General features: G+C 41.1%; 2 long non-coding RNA genes across 2 annotated transcripts; one reads left to right on the top strand and one right to left on the bottom strand.

Moving 5' to 3' along the window:
- Positions 1–239: 239 nt before the first annotated feature.
- LOC309694210 lies at positions 240–2,157 on the bottom strand. Its single transcript, XR_014272822.1, has 2 exons — positions 1,697–2,157; positions 240–807 (listed from the first exon to the last, which is right to left on the bottom strand). It is a non-coding gene; the product is annotated as an uncharacterized lncRNA (long non-coding RNA).
- Positions 2,158–8,334: 6,177 nt separating this feature from the next.
- Positions 8,335–12,953, top strand: LOC309694476. Its single transcript, XR_014272886.1, has 5 exons — positions 8,335–9,059; positions 9,658–9,709; positions 10,390–10,537; positions 10,798–10,966; positions 11,078–12,953. It is a non-coding gene; the product is annotated as an uncharacterized lncRNA (long non-coding RNA).
- Positions 12,954–14,748: the final 1,795 nt, after the last annotated feature.

The raw sequence follows: 14,748 nt of genomic DNA, 5'->3' as shown, positions 1-14,748 counted from the left end.
GCCATCCTGGAGTCCCTGAAGAGGCCACACCAGTCTCCAATGGAGCATTTCCTCCTCAGCCTTGTTCCTGCTCTGGAGAGCAGCTGGTCCTTTTTATTCCTGTCTCTCTGTAAATTCTTATATTTTATATATTTATGTTTAATGTTTTTCTGTTTGAGAATTTTAATATTATTTCAAATATATTTTTATAATGACTAATGTCTACTAGTTCTACTACACAGCAAATGTTGGCACACGACTTGACACATGTAGAATTTATTTCATATTATATACTAATGACAAAATATACTGATACAGTGGGATGCAGAAGTTTGGGCAACCTTGTTAATAGACATTATTTTCCTGTATAAATCGTTGGTTGTTACAATAAAAAATGTCAGTTAAATATCATACAGGAGACACACACAGTGATATTTGAGAAGTGAAAAGAAGTTTACTGGATTTACAAAAAGTGTGCAATAATTGTTTAAACAAAATCAAGCAGGTGCATCAATTTGGGCACCACAAAAAAGAAATGAAATAAATATTTAGTGTATATCAATGTGTGTGTCTCCTATATGATATGTGGGGTGCCTTTGTCTGGACGTGCTTCCCATCCAGAGCTGCACAGCACAGAGGAAAGTTCCAGCGCTCCTGGAATCCCTCTGTGATGGACCGCCAGTCTCCAGGTGAAGGCACAGCCATGAAGTCGTCCACTAGACAGTCCCAGATGGCCGTCGCTGCCTGGGGGGTGATCTGGCTCACCGTGGACACACCGACTCTGTAACTGAATGCTTGGTCGTGAAGGAGTCCGCGGTGACAAGGAACCTGGAGAAAATTTTTCAAAATCAGTATTATGTGTACTGCAGTTACAAAATACATTATTCAAATTCCAAAATACTTTTGTGATGTCAGATTTAAATTACAAAACATGAATCTTACATAAAACATTTTGTAATTATAAGGATAATTACAAAATGTATATTAGATAATATCTAAAACAGCTGTGTTTTGTTTTAACTTTAACATATCATAATTTGATTGGTAGCAACTTTTGCCTCTACAGTGAGCCAATCACTCATAATTCCTAAACATGTCAATCAGGTAGGAATGAAGTAAGACATTAATAGAAATAAAGAGTTGTATGTTGACATGTAGCCCTTTCCTTGCTTAAATCATTAATATTTTTGAAAAATTAATCTGTGATAAGACATAGCTTATCAAGATAGAACCATGTAACTAGAGATGAACCAAACTGTTCAGTTTTATCTAACTCTGTTTTAATAAAGGCTGTGACCCCTGCTATAGAGTCTGACAGCTGCAGGGATTATATACAAATATTCAACTATCCCAGAATTAAACCAGGTCTAAATAAAAAGGAGTGAGTATCACTACAAAGGTTAACTCAGTGGTCCTAATGTTACAGTTTGATATCAGCAAACACCGAGCGCATACATTGATGTGACACCACAGCCATGCTATCATCGCAAACACTGATAACAGCATAAATCGAATTAAATCGGGACTTGATGAGACCTTCTGAGTATCGCTAGAAATATTATAAACAGTCGTCTCTGTACCACAGTTTGCTATCAGTAAACACCGACAGCATTCACTGTTAGCATTGCACATCCATGTTAGCAGTGTATAAATGGATGGTTTAGCATATTAGCACAGGTATCAATAAAGGACTACCGTATTAAATACTTTTACTAACCTCAGGCAGACGGACAGGCGCTCTGCAGGTGGGATTGAGCGCCTGTAATTGGTGTCTAGGCGGGCGATGCTGGGACCGACGAGGGGAAGCAGGTTCTCAAACTGGCCGACGGTGATAGCGCTGGAATCGGCCGTCATCCAGGCACAGCTCCTGGAGCAAATGGTGAAACTCACCAAACTGCTCATGCCTCTGGAGGACCTGATGGACCCAGGTACGGCGAGGACGTCTTTTACGCTGCTGCTCTGCTCTCCACAGTACATAGAGAAGGGAGACTCTCTCTTCAAGTGCTAGCTCGACAGCTGCCATCTTGCAAAGATACCGGTCTGGCACAACTCCCTCCCACATTTCCGGTTCACACACACGATGGATCTTTCTTGGACACGCGTTGAGACGCGAATGTGCACGCGTCAAATTAGGGGCGTTTGGGGCGTTTTGTTCGCATCCATCGCGTTCGGTGTGAACACACCGTAAGAGCCATTTCGTTCGCGACTGACCCATCACTACAATACATGTTTTAAACTCTCTACTTTGATAAATAATGTGTTCCCGAGGAATCTCTCCGAGGCCATTGTGACATGCTTCCTCTTGTCTCAGTCTCTTGTCTCAGTCCTCTGTTGTTCCTCTGGTGTTAATTATATGTGCATTTGGGTCCTCCACATCAGCGGTCCCCAACCTTTTTTGCGCCACGGTTAGAGTACCAGCCCGTGGCACGGGGGTTGGGGACCACTGCTCTACATTACAATTGATGTGCTTATCTCACAGACCTTGACAGGTTATAGATTTTCAGCCTAAGCTAAGGAAAGCCAATGAAAAAAACCCACAAAGACTACCAGAGGTACAGAAAAACCAAGAGACCTTGAAAGGGTTAAGGCCATTGTAATACTGTCACTGAGTGTACAATAGATTCAAAGGTGTGTGTGTGTGTGTGTGTGTGTGTGTGTGTGTGTGTGTGTGTGTGTGTGTTCATGAATGAGAAAATCTGTTCCACAGTAAATCTGTTATCCCCACAGATGGTTCCTGATGAGCTAAAGACAACAGCCAAAAAAAGCCAAGGACGGTACACTTCATGACACACACACACACACACACACACACACACTGTTTTTATTAGCATAATTAGAGCTGTAACACTGTTACATGTGACAAATGTTTAACTTAAGTTATTAGTTTATGTTCATTTTGACAATATTTGGGCCAGAGAATTGCAGAAAATATACACTCAACATCATCCTAGAAAGGATCAGAGTTACGGTGTTCAAAAAACTGTCCATCACCACTGATGACACTGCTGTTGTACACCCTGGAGACAACCCTTTACAGCTGATGTTATTAGTAGTTTTCTATTGAAAGATTTCTCAATTCTTCTTGGGTGTCAGCCAGCTACTCTACTGCAAATCCCTCCTCGCTGGAGTCTCACTGCCTACTACTTTAAGGTTAGTCCAGACTTCTGGTGTTTGTCCAGTCACCTGGTATCATGAAATTTTCCATTAAAGGCATGACAGTTTATTTGTTTGAACATAGAAGAACAAAGTTTTTGCATGGCATTTTGCACCCTGAACAATGCCCTAACCTCTACCTTGACCTTATCCTTAACCTAAGGAGCTTGTATTTGAAATATGTAGTGGTAAGTGGTAAAATACAATGAGGGTTTCTACAGGCAAAAACATGGCTGTGGTATGGGCTCCCCAGTGTCACCAATTGTAGCCAACCTTTACATGGAGGAAGTGGAAAGAAAGGCTCTTGGCTCTTTTAAAGGGAGAGTACCCAGCCACTGGTACAGATAGGTGGACGACACCTGGGTCAAAATTAAAACACAAGTGGAATCCTTCACTGCGCACATTAACGCTGTGGATAAAAACGTCAAGTTCACCAGGAAAGACACAAAGGACGACTGTTTGCCTTTCCTGGACTGCGCTGTGCACATTGAAGAGAATGGCAACCTCAACATCGAAGTTTACCGGAAGCCCACACACGGACCAGTACCTCCTCTTTGACTCCCATCACCCTCTGGAACACAAACTTGGAGTAATTAGGACCCTACACCACCGGACAGAACGTGTTCCCTCTAAGCCTGAAGGGAAAAAGAAGAAACACACACATGTAAAGGAAGCACTCAAAATATGCAGTTATCCTAATTGGGCATTTATATAGTCAGCAAAGATGCACAGAAAAGAAGATCAGACACCAGCGAGGGAGAATAAGAAAGACAAACGCAACAACATTGTCATCCCCTATGTAGCCGGTGTATCAGAGAAACTCAGGAGAGTTTTCTCCAATCACGACATCCCAGTGTACTTCAGACCCAGCAACACACTCAGACAAAAACTGGTTCACCCGAAAGACAAAACTCCAAAACACAAACTTAACAATGTAGTGTATGCTGTACAGTGGTGCGAGGAATGCCCGGACCTTGCTGCACGTCTTGATTTGCGGCTGCTTTACAACAGTCGACTGTGGTAGTACACTCTAGTGGGAGGGGCTACGAGCTCACATGGCTTGTAGCTGTGCCGGAGAGCAATCTCAGGTGAGCTATTTATATCTGCAGTAGCCTTAAAGGACTATTGTTTGTTCTCTTGCCAGTGGACTACTTTTCTTCCGGTTGTAGAAGAACTGACACACGTCCGCATTCAGTGCCATACACTTTCTTTATTTTGCTGGCCAGCTATCACGATTGTTTTCTCACAGACAATACAAAGACATTTTAGTTATTGCCAAATAGACCCTCTCTGATCACGGACTGAGGAAGTTGAAGTAGCTGTGCCGGAGAGCAATCTCGGGTGAGCTAGTCGGGAATATTTACATCTGAGAAAAGACTCTCTCAGTAATATATTCACATATATTGATGCAAATATTTCTTTTTTTCCTCTTTTCTTCTTCTCTTGGTTTACATTGCATTCCAAGGGACTGTAAGTTGTTCAAGTTGTAAACATTTGCACTTAGAGTTTGTTAAGTTTTATTTGATGTATCAGTGTCAAGCTGATGTCTAAGAGGGTGTGGTAGGGACATATGCGCTGCAGTCCAATTCTTTAAAGCATTAAATAAATTGTCCTCTGTTGTTATCCACATTGTTTCGATCATTCTTTGGTGAGTGGACATATTGGTTACATTTCTGTTATGCTAACATAGCTGTGTAGCTAGCGATCACATAGCACATCATTATATACCAGCTAGCCCAACTTCAGTAACCCTACAAACGTCACTGCTGTTTAGTTTTCTGTCTTCATTTATGTTAGAGGTGATACCAATGCTGTGTGTTTTAATTTATTCAGAAATCTGTCAGTCAGAACATGCTATATCATGTTTAGGTGGAAACCAGCGTGCTAACTTCCTGCTAACTTCTAACTCCGTTAAATGTAATACATTCTGTTTACATGGATGCCTGGATGTTAAACTTAATTGTTACACCTGGTAAAGCAGCAGCGCTGATCATTTTATTAAAGATGAAAGAATTTACACAGTTTTTAACTTTCAGTGATGCCGCAGATTTTGTTTAACTTTGGGACCTGAAGCAGAGTTTTGCCCCAAAAATGGCTAATGGAGTCAGACATAAAGACCAGAAAGGGCAGTTAGGGCAGTAGACTTCCTGGCTAATAATGATACAGACCAATACAGCAAGAAAACGAGTAGGATTCATTACAGAAAGAAAAGACCATAAATAGCAATCCTTAAACCAGGGGTGCCCAATCCCGGTCCTCGAGAGCTACCGTCCTGCAGCTTTTAGATGCATCCTTGTTCCCACACACCCGAATCAAATGAATGGCTTGTTATCAGGCCTTTGCCAAACATGATGGCATGCTGAAGAGGTAATCAAACCATTTTATTCAGTTGTGTTGGAGTAGGGATGCATCTAAAAGCTGCAGGATAGTAGCTCTTGAGGACTGGGATTGGGCAGCCCTGCCTTAAACAATTAACATTATATTACAAATCACATATAACAACATCTGCAGTGGCCACCGCAAACTAACCAGATTGTGGATTGAACCAAGAACTTTCTTGCTGTTAGACAAGAGCACTAACCACCACGCCAACAAGCTGTCAATCCAGGATTAACAAAAGTAGGAAAGCTAGGAAAGTCGTCCTTCATGGCCCACCATATCCCAGAATTCCTAGCACGGCCCAGCCAATTCCAGTTTCCAACAATGGTGGCTGGTTTTTAATAACACTCTTATTGCTCTTTCTTTCTTTCTTTCTGGGTCACAAAATGAACTTTTAACATATTTTCGAGCGAGAATGTAGCTGTGTAAACTTCAAATATCTGCACGGTTTATCAAGACATCACATATTTGTAAGAGTGCTCCGATGTTGTCGGAGATGACTGTTACTCACCAGCTCGATAGCTACTCTGGAGCTCGAGGGTAACTAGAGCCACCAAGAAAAGCAAACTCCTGGTACATCATTTTAAGATGACCACGGTCTTTCGCTACTCAGGTTAAATATATAAATACTCAGGTAATATATAAGTCACTTACATAAACTAAAAATGTTGTTGATTGGCTGTTTCTATGTTTTATTTGTCCCTGAGTAAATTGGTATGGCTGAGATTAGATTAGATTAGATAAAGTCAAACTTTTAAATACACTTAGTCATTGAGGGCTAGCAGGAGGGACTATGCGCTTACCTGCTGCTCCTTGGCAGGTAGCTCCATGCCCTCCTGGGTTTTAATTGCACCTTAGAACACATATGCATCAACACTACAATGAGCGGGTGGAGGGAGGTTTGGAGTCTTCTCCCACCCCCATTCTCTGCGGCCTGCTGGAGCGGGAGGGCTAGTAGGAGGAGTTGGCCGTCCGACTGCGGTCTGGGGTGTGGGGCCTCCCTGCTACTGCGGAGTCGGGGTGGTCTGCCTCTCCCCACCGCAGGGAAAAGGGTAACACCACCTGGGTCTGGGTGCAATTCCCCCCTCCAGGGGCAAGGGTACCTAGACCCGGTTCGTAGAGTACGCTTGGGGAGTGTGATTGTGTGTACAGCGTCTCTTTATGTCTGTCTCCACGTTGGTTGAGTGTGGAGTAAGTGCATATGAGAGCATGAGGGTGGGAATGGATGTTTGTGTCTGTGTGTGCCTGTATGTCTGTGTCTATATGTCAGGTTGGGTATCAGACGCCACCTCTCTGGGGACACCTCAGGCCCTCCAAGGTTTGGAGGCCTATCTCCACCCACCACCACTTCCCCTGCCGGTGGCGGACTCCCTCAGGTGTCGGTGTGTTGGTGGTTCTTTGTGTCTGGGGGTGGGCGTCCGGGTACACACCGGCTCACTCCTTGGCGGCCGCTTGTCGGGGCCTGGGGCCTGGGGCTCGCTCGGGCCCCTTTGGAGGTGGGGTGCCCCCGGCCTCTCGGCCTGGGGCTCGGTCACTCAGGCACAGCTGGGGGCCGGCGGAGCTCACGGGCGCGTCACTGCAACTCCCCCTGACTTCTGCTCCGCGGCTGCTGGGCGAGCCCTCATCTGGGACTCTCCTCAGCTCTTACTGGAACAGTGGCGCGGCTGCCCCTCTGTTGGTCTTCCATGGTCTCTTGTGTTCTGGGGGCCTCTGGATGTCTGGAGTTTTGATCTCCTCCATACCCGCTTCACACCCTGGAGGACGGGGCTATGGCCCCCCCACACTCCCTAGCAGATCATTACATGGAGAAACCTTTGGAATGCAAGCATGCTGATCCACACAGGTATGCACACATGGGTATTCACAGACGCGGACTAAAGCTTTCTTGGCTGCTGCCTCAAAGCACACTGTGCGCTGTCTATCTTGCGTGCTGCACAATATCGTTTATTATTTAGTAAATATTGATATCTATGACTAGCTAGTTTATTGTGATGGTGCTTTGTTTTCTCTATTATTATGTTGCTCTTTGTTGTTTGCTGTCTCCTCTGTTTGTTTTTTTTGTTTTTTTTGTTTTTTTTCTCCATACAGGTGACCCAGGAGTTCTTTTTTTTTCTTCTCTCTCTTCCCCCCCTTCTCACCGTCTCTTCTCCCCTTTGGTTTTCTTTCTTTCTCTCCCCCTCTTTCTCTCATTCATTCCCCCTGTCCTATTTATTAAAAAAAAAAAAAAAAAAAAATGACAAAGGATGAACTGAAGCTCTGCCATCACGTAATGTCGCATACTGCTGTTTCTGATGTCATTTAAAAAAAAAAAAAAAAAAAAAGATAAAGTCAAACTTTATTAAGTATAGGCATTCTGTGGCTCGTTGGTCTAGGCGTATAATTCTCGCTTATGGTGCAAGAGGTCCTTGCTTCAAATCCCCGACGAGCCCCCTAAACATGACGAGCTTTCAGCTTCATGGAATCCTTTGGCAAGTTACATTGCTTCTGGGGCATTGTGCTATCACCATGGAAACTCTAAAGATCGAGCTGAGTCAAGTTAAGCCAAGCTACACTGTAAAAAAGATCCGTATATTTAACAGTGAAAGACAGTAAAAACACAACAGGAAAAACCTGTTAACTATAAAACAGTTTAAAACTGTTGATTTGATGTGAAATTGCCGTAAATAAAGAAATGTAAAAAAACTGTAATATGTACATTATTTCTCTGAAAAAAATACATAAACCTACTGTAAATCACTCTTGCATAGTTTTTTTAACGGAAGATTCCAATAAAGTTTAGAACAGGCAAACACAATTTTTTTTACATTTATTTATTGAAAAAAATACAGGTTTTAATTGCTGAATGTAAGCATGGTTGTGCTGGTAATGGATACATGCTGTAATATGACTTTGTGATTTTTGCATTAATTTCACATAATAATAATAATGGATTAGATAGCGGTTTTCAAGAAGCCCAAAGCACTTTACATTAAATCCATTCTTGATTCATAGCACATTTAATACAGCATATTCATATAACAGGTACATATGTCCCAAGATCTTTATACTAGAAATGTATTAGGGCAATTTTTGGATGTAGTTTTTGTAAAGAATATGGGATGTAGCTGTTAAATCTACATTCTGTTGAACTCAATAAACCATGAGTTTAAAATGTAAAAGCTAACAACTACTTGAGAGACCTACAGCTAATGATAGACATACTATATTATTGAGTGAATTCATATAATCCCAAAAGTGTTAAAACAATAATCTGTTGTCTGTTCTATTTATTCATAGTTAATTATCATATGAAGAAAAAAGATTTTAAAAGCACCTCCTCCCAAAACTAGGCGTTTTCCCCTGACGTTTAGAGCACCGTTTCACATCAAGGCGCCTGATTTCAAACGGGCCAATCAGCGCACTGCGTCAGGCTCCACCGCAGATAACGTCTGTACAGCTCCACACAAGTTTTGCTTTGGACTACGGCAGCACGCTATCGTCATTTTCGTGGACTTGTTTCTCATTTTTTTTAATTTAACGTCTGCCACAGCTCGTCTTCAGTCACTACGGTAAGAAAATAATCCTACTTGGTTTATTTATCGACAGCATTGTGTTGTAGGCAGTGAAGGCGCAAATGATAAATTTACGTTAGCTTTAGCTCGTTTCTAGCATTAGCGTTAGCTACATCAGGCTGAAAAGAGCCTTGCAAAACCAGCAGTGCGCGTTTTGAGACGTGTTTTGGAGACGGGTGTATTAATGGAAACCGTCTAATTAGTATAGCTATATTTGAATGCTTTGTCTAAATGCGGCCTGGATTTTCCCGCCTTGTTTGACATCCGGCTGAAGCTTTAAGTTAGCTAGCCTCGCAGCTGTGTCATATTGATTATGTATTTTTGCAGCATATGTGGAGAATCGGTTCAGTCCGTGAAAGCTTATGTTTTGCATTGCAGACTGCATCGTAATGAACCCCGGTGTATTTTTAAATGTGTTGAAGTAAGTTGTAAGCAGGTATTTTCTGGATATGCTGCTTTAAAGTCTCACTTCTACCGCCACCACACTGGTACCGCAACTGTTTCTCAGAATGCTACCTTAATGGGTTTGAATTGCACTGTCTCACTTTGTGAATGCCAGTGTGAGGGAACCAAAGCTTTGATTGCTCACTTACAGGAACACATAGAAGAGGGACGGCATGTAACTCGTCCAGTGAGAGGATGCCAAAGTGAGTTCTCTGTAAAATCTACATTTACCTCCCATATGTCTAGAAAACACAAACGTTAGGAAAATGTGATTTGTGGTTTAAACAAAGATACTCAGAGTCCATCTACAAGTGCCACCATGCAGAAAGGTGCCAGTGTATCAGATATAGAAGACCCTGGTATGGATGGGTCTAATTTCAGTGACCTGTATCTCAGAAATGTATGTATGTTTTACATTAAACTACAGGGACAGCATCTTCTGCCAGCATCTACCATTCAAACCATTGTTGAAGAAATACAAAATATACATGAATTGGGACAGATGTATACATTGAATAGACTAAGGTCACTTCTAAAAGATATGTCAGTTTCAGATGAAGACATAAAAATCTGTGACACAGTAAAACAATCTGACTTGTTCTCAGCTTGTCACACAGGGCCCATGAGAACTGCTTATTCAAGAGTTCAGTGCTTTAAAGATGTGTTCAAGTATGTTGAACCCAGAAAAGTGTTTTTGGGCAGGGACGAGAACAGGATGGAGAGATTTTCCTATTATGTTCCTCTGCTAAATATTTTGAAGGGCATGCTGGAATCAAGTTTTTGGCAAGGTCTCATATCAGTGAATCCTAATAATGTTTCAAGACCAGATGTTCTCAGGGACTGTTGTGATGGTAACGTGTTTCTGTCAAACAAATTTTTTCAGGAAAATCCACATTGCCTCAAGCTGGTTCTATACCAGGATGCATTTGAAGTGGTGAACCCACTTGGTTCTGCCAAAAAGAAGCACAAGGTTTTGGCTGTGTACTTCTCTCTACTCAACATCCCACTAACACCCTTCATCATTGTTTGCGGTAAGCTGAAAGAGCAAAATTCAACGTTTTTTTTTTTTCTGTTGTAACTGCCACGTTCTTGTACTCTTGGCTTGTTTAGTTTCATGTTCTGTTGCTTCCTCACTAATACACTGGATAACACAACCATATAAGTTCAACTAGTAACATAACTCATCCTATGATCCATGTAACAAGTATCTCTGTATTTGTATATATGACTGACATTAAAGCTCTTGTTATTACATTTTTTAATTTGTTGTTGTTGTTGTGTTAATTCTCAGGTTCCTCCTGCTTCGCTGCTGAGACATTCATGTTGAGCATTGACAAGAAGACTGTCAACGACCGCATCACAACCTTCACCTCTGCTATCTGCCTAATGTTTGGCAGTTACTGCTGCTTTAACATACACTACCCTGTAGAACTACGATCAACACTGGAGTTCCTTCAACGGTAAAATTTATTTTATTATGGATTAATTTTTGTGCTTTTCAAACTTGGCCATTTGATATCCCACCTCAGGTTGTTAATTTCCTCAATCTCTCTCGCCCTTTTTTCATGAAGGTGTTTCTTTTCCATAAATCCAGAGAGAGGCACCAAGGTTGAATCCAAGAAGAAAAAAGTGTTCTCAGTCAATCCCAGAGTCCTCACTCTCATCTCAGACATTGCTGACCATGAGTGGATCTAGTCCTACCCCTCTTGTTTGAGACAGTGATAAAGGTATACTATGTTACATACTCTACAGATGTTCTGTTTTTGAAACAATTGTTACATTTCTGATTGTGAGTGGGAAGTTTAACAATGTGAAGTTTTACTAGACACAATTTGTAAAAGTACATGGTCTACTTTTGATTCACTGTTTTATATCTGAAAAATGTATCTGGTAAAAATGTGGTAAACCTGTGATTTTGTTTCTTGGATTTTAATTTTCCCAGTTTTAAAGATATTTGTATTCCAATAGTGTAAAAGTATGCTGCATGTACATTAGGGCTGCCACGATTTGTCGACTAGTCACGATTACGTCGACTATCAAAATCGTCGACGACTGATTTAATAGTCGACGCGTCGTTTGAAACTTTGTAAGATCACAAAAGACGCAGGAATAAGTGGCAGGATTTAAGAGTGTAATAACGGACTGAAACAGAAGATGGCAGCATTGCATGTACAAGGATGTCAGCTACCGTTAAACCCCGAAGAAGAAGAAGAAGAAGGAGAAGCAGCTGTGTCCCAGAATTCATAGCGCGGCCCAGCGCAGTTTCCAACAATGGCGGCAGCTAGTTAGTTTTAATGTTACTCTTATTCTTCTTTCTGGGTCACAAAATAAACGTTTAACATATTTTCATGGAGAATGTAGCTGTGTAAACCTCAAATATCTGCTCAGTTTATCAAGACACCACATATTTTCAAAAGCGCTCCGACGTTTTCGGAGACATCTGTTACCCACTAGCTCGTTAGCGAGCCGGGGGCTAGGTCACTAGCGCCGTGAGAACACCGGACTCCCCACAAATCGTTTTCAAACCCACCGCTGTCTTTCGCTACTCAGGTTAAATATATATGAGTCACTTAGATAACTTAAAATGTTATTGTTTGGCTTTTTTTTTTTTTTTAGTATTTTATTTGTTCCTGAGTAAATCGGTTTGGCTGAGATTAAAGTTATAGTTTTTGCACAGCTGAATAAACGTCAAGCAGACAGCTGATTATCAGAAGTGTGAGATGCTCCAGAATATACTCCAGTGTCCTGTTATAGTTTAGATAGCAAGGAGTTTATTAAACTTCACCGAAACAATCTGCAAATTTCATAAAAATTTAACAAACTATCATCTTGTCTTTACTTTTAGTGAGCACATACCTTAAACACTTAAAGCTGTAAGCTAATGATAGTTATATAAGAGCAGATGCTGCTGGTGCAATAAGCTGTAGTTTTACGTCTAATGGATGATGATCTGATTAGTCGACTAATCGCAAAAATAATCGGTGACTAGTCGACTATCAAAATAATCGTTTGTGGCAGCCCTAATGTACATTGCTGGCATTTTCAGGTTTACTGCTCAGTTCTGTGTGCAAAATATGTGGGTGTAAACTTGTTCCTGTAGTTTCTTCAATTCAGATTTTCTTTCAATTATAGAAAAAATCTTTAATTCTCTATATTTGTATTTGGGTAATTTGAAAAGTCAAGATTCTACGTGTACTGACATTTATGTAGTGAGAACAGCACCAAAACACTTAAAGGTGTCTGAATTGTCTGCTAAAGGTAATGTGAAGTATAATGTGTGCTCAACTTACAACACTGGTTTTGCACAGTTTGACAGAACTTGTAAGAATTCTGTGATTTCTCACTGTTACTGTCATGGAGATAACTAGTAACTATTTGTGATTTGTTGAGTACAAATGTAAATGTTTGATGTTCAAAACATCAAAGATGTTAAATAAAATACTTTTTTGGAAATTTAAGGTGGACATTTTTGTGTTACATTTAGTAATTTGAATAAAATCATGGTTTGTGTATTAAGCTTACAGAGTAGAACACTTAAGAACACTCTAGTCTAAAAACGGTTACAGAATAAAATTGTATTTTTTTATTTTTTGATAGTTAATTTTACAGGGAAAAAATGTTGTGTTTTCTGGCACAAACTTTATTTTATATGTTATTTTCATGTTAATTCTAGGGAAAAACATTATTTTTTTCTTCAAGTTAAAACATTTTCTTCTACGGTAAAATATTGACCCTAGCACTGTTTTTAACCGTAAAATCAACAATAACAATACCTTGTTACCGTTAAAGAAGAAAATGTTTCACCCGTAATTTTACAGTAGATTTCTGGCAACCACAGCTGCCAGCGTTTTACCGTAAAATCTACAGGTTTTTTTTTTACAGTGTAGGTGGGTGCTAGTGGAAAAGGGCTATTGGAGAGCACAAAGTCTTATCGAAATTGAGGTAAAGACATTACGCTACATATGTGAAGGTCTCATAATGGTTTCACCTGAAACCTCTGCTGATATTTACCCACGCCTTTTTTCCACCCTTGGCTCATGTGATGCGTTTCATAGTTGGTCAACGACCCTGGTAAAGACAACCCCCTCTGGGTTTTAAATAGCTGGGACTCTCCAACGTTTAGTTTTAGATCTAACGAAGGTTCTCAGAGGAGAGGTGAAAGGTCTTCAAGGCACTTAGAGAATTCCAGCTGCTTTCTTTCAAAGCTCATCAGACTACCATGACGTGGATGACTGGGAACCCTTTTTTCTCATTCACTGTGTGCAGTCCCTCTGGAGTCATCGCTGTTGGAGCTTGTCAGTAGCAAAGTCCTGAAGGTACAAAAATGAATACTGAAGAGAGCTTAAAAACATTCCTGCTTGAATTTGAAGGCCGATATAAGTCTATCCTTTCAGAGTTGCAGACTTGAACGCAGGCCTCCTGTGGCTCGTTGGTCTAGGCATATGATTCTCGCTTAAGGTGCGAGAGGTCCCGGGTTCAAATCCCGGACGAGCCCCCTTAAAATCACAAGCTCTTAGCTTCATGGAATTCTTTGCAAAGACACATTCCTTCTGGGGCATTGTAAATGTGTTGTGTGCCAAACCATTCAATGTGATGTGTGACACCAATTTGTCTTTCTAAAATAACGTTTTTGATTTTGTGAAAGAGTCACTCTCATGACTCATTGAGTGATGCCATTGACTGCACAGTCCCTCCCACGCAATCTGTATATGTCACATTTTGAGATTGCCTTGGAAACCTTACTGGGCAGGTACTAAAAAAATACCTGTAACCAGGTACTATCACCTAATGGAAACTTTAAAGATCGAGCTGAGTCAAGTTAAGCCAAGCTAGGTAGGTGCAAGTGGAAAAGGGCTATTAGAGATCACAAAGTCTGATCGAAATTGAGGCCATTCAGTTTCGGTGTAAAGACGTTAAACTACATATGTGAAGGTCTCATAATGGTTTGACCTCTGCTGATAATTACCCACACCTTTTTTCCACCCCTTGGCTCATGTGATGTGTTTCATAGTTGGTTAACGACCCTGGTAAAGACAACCCGCTCTGGGTTTTAAATACCTGGGACTCTCCAACGTTTAGTTTTAGATCTAACGAAGGTTCTCAGAGGAGAGGTGAAAGGTCTTCAAGGCACTTAGAGAATTCCAGCTGCTTTCTTTCAAAGCTCATCAGACTACCATGACGTGGATGACTGGGAACCCTTTTTTCTCATTCACTGTGTGCAGTCCCTCTGGAGTCATCCCTG

Source organism: Aulonocara stuartgranti (genome assembly GCF_965226115.1).
Source record: "Aulonocara stuartgranti genome assembly, chromosome: 18".
NCBI classification, from domain to species: Eukaryota; Metazoa; Chordata; class Actinopteri; order Cichliformes; family Cichlidae; genus Aulonocara; species Aulonocara stuartgranti.
The sequence above is the reverse complement of the archived record's forward strand: the minus strand, read 5'-3'. Positions and strand labels throughout refer to the sequence as shown.